At 36.3% G+C, this 5,000-nt stretch overlaps 1 long non-coding RNA gene across 1 annotated transcript in view; it reads left to right on the top strand.

The window, feature by feature from the left end:
* The window catches only part of LOC128249185 (uncharacterized), a 178,569-nt gene that overhangs the window by 160,620 nt on the left and 12,949 nt on the right, over positions 1 to 5,000 (top strand). Inside the window, exon 3 of the long non-coding RNA XR_008265282.1 lies at positions 2,460 to 2,523. This is a non-coding gene — a long non-coding RNA (uncharacterized LOC128249185). The remainder of the gene's footprint in view (positions 1 to 2,459; positions 2,524 to 5,000) is intronic.

Genomic DNA, 5,000 nt, shown 5'->3' with positions numbered 1-5,000 from the left:
TCAAAGACACTGAGATCGGTGTAAATGACTAAACTCCCCCAACCCCCGAAATTGCTGGCCTTGTGCCAAAATTTTAAATCAATATCTATTGAATTTGAATGATCATAAGCTGTTAGTATATAAGAAGATAAAATGGCGTGAGCGAATGTTTATATGGATCACTTAATAAGCATTTATCCGCATTCCCGTAATTTCGTGTGAATAAGTATGATATAATTGTATCTATCTGTCAGTCAGTCTGTCTGTATGTATCCATGCATATGAGAATGCATATGCGTACGTATGAATACGAGTATTGGTGTGCAAATATATTAATAGCATGCCACTCGTATCATGCATTTGATTCTTCTATCCAGCGGTCTCATCCGTTTGTGAATTTTATGAATGCATGACAAGCTGAAACATCTTTATACTTATCAACCACGATTAGACGAATGAGTATAAGGAAGGCGGTAAACATGGCTTCTGATAAGAACAGATCACGATATGTTTAAAATAGCAGGGGAACTGTCAAGGAATATTTCATAGATGATAACATTTCATGGATTAAATTGGTGCATTGTTTGGTTTGGAATATAATATGACGGTAGAAGGGTTGGGGATGAAAACGGAAGGGGTTGTTGGTAAACAAGGGAAAGTAAAGGCACGTGAAATAAATGGTAAATGGAAATAAATGTAGAGGTCATGGTATTTGAAAGAAGATCTATTGAATGTGTGTGTGTGTGTGTGTGTGTGTGTGTGTGTGTGTGTGTGTGTGTGTGTGTGTGTGTGTGTGTGCGTGTGTAAATAGTTAAATAGACAGACAGATGGATGGATGTATAGATAGATAGATAGATAGATAGATAGATAGATAGGGCAGCAATCCAACCGTGGAAGGTCGGGCCTAGAGCAGCCTTCTCGAGGACTGCCGCCAAGTACCGATGGTCGACCCTATCAAATGCCTTAGACTGGTCTAAATGCACCAGTACCCCTCGCCCCCCCCCCCCCCCTGCGCCAGAAAATTTCCCAACCCTCTCTAAGAAGTAGCGTATAAGGTGGAGATTATCACGGATTGACCTGCTCAGGATAGCGCAAGTTTGCGCTTCCCCGACAAGTCCGACCACGACCCACGCCAAACTTTTTGCTAGCACCTTGGCCAAAATCTTTAACTCTGTGTTTAGCAGAGTTATGGGCCTAAAGTTCCCTATCTCATCCCCCTTGCTCGGGTCCTTTCTGATCAACGTCACCACCACCGGCTCGCAGACTTGGGAATTCTCCCATTCTACTACCAGTTGGAGTAAACGCTGACCAGTAGATGCCCAAGCAAGTCAGGCATACTTTTATAGAATTAATCGAGACCCGGCGACATCTCCCCAGGGCATTCGTCCAGCACCTCGAGTACATTTTTCTCTGATAATTTCGACCGACATACTCGGCTGAAATTAATAACCAAAGAACAGAGAAAACAAGAATAGAATAATTTAAATTCTCCTGAAGAAGAGGTCAACAGTTCAGAAACAATTCAAAACAGTACGACACAGTTTAAAATAGTTCAAAAACAGTTCAATTCTCGCCCCCGCTGGGGGCGAGGCACACGAAAATATCTGCAAAGACTAAAACGGTTCAATTTTTTAAAAGAAAAATATAAACAATGCCACAACAGCCACAGAAAATATGTAACAATTTCTATTTCCCGTAACCGAGAAACAGAACAGTTCAACAAATAATAGTGACAAGTTCAACAATACCAGCAGTAGTAACACTATAACCCAACGGTAAATCCAACGGTAATTTCAGCACGAAGCACAAACAATGACCGTCGTCTATAACCGGAACTAAAATTCTTACTACATAGCCACACCTGCGCCTAAATATATATGTTTAACTCAAGTTTGGTATTAAGTTAAAAAATCTGTTTTATTCTTCCAAAATCTGTTGTATTGTCACAGTCCACAATTACTTACCACGCTTTTAAAACTAATGTAAAATTTTCCTACCTCAATTTAACACATCCGTAACATGTAATCTCTTCTGTATATTACAATCTTTAATTACATGTATATTTTTCTACATTACACCACTTGAGGTTGATCCGTATTCTTTCGCTTCAGTTTAGTTTTAATATTCTCAACTAAAACAATCTCCATTATATCTATTATCAACTGTTTTACATATTAACGTTGTTTTAATAACAGCCAGTGTTTTACGATTATACATTTTATTGATTCGAAACGATTAGGAATAAGACAATATTTTATTTTAATTTTATTTATATTTCACTCAAATAATTTAGACTTAGTGAACGGAAATTACATTATTATTCTATGAAACATAATCTTAAGTTGCTTTTAGTATACGTATTAATGTATGTATACAAATTTATATATATTTTCAATTACATATTTCTTGTAATGCAATATCTCATTTGAATGTATTATGTGTTATGCCCATCGATTTTTTATTTGCTTTTGTTTCGATAGATTATACTGCCAGCCTCAGAGCCTAAGGTTACAAATCGTAAAGTTGATCAACCAATTCTGACAGGTAGAACTTCTTACTTAGTGAACAATAAAACATGTATAATTTCAAACTGTATTATTAAATTTATCTTCTTTTAATCAGAATAATTAAAGCAACGGAAATTTTGATTTATTGTTAATTTCAATATTTCTATGTTTCTTAAAAAATTTTTCATCTCTAAACATTTTTGACTAGAATTTAGTTTAGTATAAAGGTATAAAGACACTATTTAAGACACCAACGAAATTAATTATCATTATTTTTTCTTTAGTTTCCTGAGTAAATTAAATGTATAATTGCTACCACATCTCTCATTCAACTTTAAAGGGATTTTTTTTCGTAAAATATCTGAAAATAAAAGGAATATATATATATATATATATATATATATATATATATATATATATATATATATATATATATATATATATATATATATATTTCGTTTTCGATCGACTTATTGCAAAATATATTGACTAACACATTAATACTGACATAAATTTCTATTAGATATATAGATTAGGCAGTATATTTAATTTCAATTAAATATTTATCATAATAGAAATTTTGTAAACATTAAATTAAGAAGATACAAAATTTTCAACTTAATGATACTCTGAATTTTTTCCGTCTTTGTAATTAAAATTAATTCCTTTATAATTAATAATGTAAGAATTTTACCGACATTTTATCTCTTATTTATTTTCTACTTGTTTCACTCAATCGACTGCGGCTACGCTCGGATTCCACCTTCAAGGATTTTGTAGAACGAATCTCACCTCCAAGATTTATTTTTTTAAAGTCAGGTACTTATTCGATCGGTCTTTTGCCGAACCGCTATTTTGTAGAGATGTAAAAGAAAATTGCCAAGCGGTGGTGAACAACAAGCATAAACGCGAAGACATACATACATACATACATACATACATACATACATACATACATACATACATAGATGTGTATGTATGTATGTCATGCATACACATATACACCACAACTCGAAGCGACAAGTCGCGTATTTGGAGTGGGAGACTACTTATCGAAAATACGATGAATATTATCTCCAAGTATGAAGCCACGACTATCAGCCACGTTAAATAACTTGTTAATCTTCAGATGAATTAACTGCAGGAGACATTTATACAAGATCGTAGAGATCTGCCTGGATATTATTTCCCTCCTCTTAAGACACCGATAGAACAAGTACTAGACTTACAAAGAATAAGTCCTGAGGTCGATTTCTTCGACTAAAGGCAATGATCCATCATGGCCGCAGTCAAATAACTGGAACAAATAAAAAGAATATAATTATTCACACACACACACGACGGGCTTATTTCGGTTTCCGTCTACCAAATCCTCTCGCAAATCTTTGCTCGGCTATAGGTGAAGACACTTGCTCAAAGTGCCACGCAGTGGGACTGAACCCGGAACCATGTGGTAGGGAAGCAAGCTTGGGCTTCTACACAGTTTCTCTCTACCAAATTCTAACTTTGGCCAAATGACAATATAAGGTTGATGGGTTTATTAATATCTGAATTTCTGTTGCTACTCTGTATCATATTCGACTAAGAATGCGTTTAAATTCCACTCAAGTCTATTGTATTGTATCAATAAGAATATTCACGAGTTTGGTCTAATACAATCGAAGTACATTAAGAAGTCTAGACAATTAAGTGTTAATTTTTCTTTATTGAGACCAGACAATTTATGGCCAAGTCTTCTGGACGCCTGTCAAAATTCGTTCTGCTTTGAATATTGGATAGTTGTTTGGTAATAACATTGATATTGGAGATTATTGTAACGAAAATGGTTGTAGTCTGGTGGAAATCGGAGGTGGTAATGGCATTAATTGTCGTTGTGGTTATAGAGGCGGGGGGGGGGGGGGGTATGATGAAAATGATAATGGTGACGTTTGTGATGGTGAAGTTTAGAGTCGTTAGCTCGTTGTGATAGGGTTTTGTGTTGTTGTTTCGGGTAATGGGATGATGATGACGACGACGACGACGAGGAGGAGGAGGAAAACGATGATGACAGCGAAAACGATGACGATAAACCTGATCATCATTACGACCACGACGACGACGACGACGATGATGGTGATGATGATGATGATAATTAACACGATGGTAATCATTTCGTCGATGACACTCATAATGAATAGGATGATGATGCAGAGGGGGAAGAGAGCAGAGATTGGAGTAGGGGCAGTGTGTGTGTGTGTGGTTTAGTGATTAGTTAGAAAAAAGGAGGTGGTCCTGGGCCTGAACGATAAGGAAGGCAGTGCTTTTAGACTGGTTGTAGTGTACTCCCCGACTGAGAGGGGCAGCTGGAGTTCTTCAGACGCCCTGAGACCTTTCTAGGGACATCCATTTTGGATGCACGTGTGGATTGGGTGGGGCTAGTGGATAGGAAAATGACTATGCCTTTCATCCTTTCGGGGTCGATAAACTAATGACCAGTGAAATACTGGGGTCAGTGTAATCGACTAGTACACTCCC

This window comes from Octopus bimaculoides, chromosome 12 (assembly GCF_046866305.1).
Source record: "Octopus bimaculoides isolate indiv1 chromosome 12, ASM4686630v1, whole genome shotgun sequence".
Classification (NCBI taxonomy): domain Eukaryota; kingdom Metazoa; phylum Mollusca; class Cephalopoda; order Octopoda; family Octopodidae; genus Octopus; species Octopus bimaculoides.
This window is presented reverse-complemented; position numbering and strand designations above follow the sequence as displayed.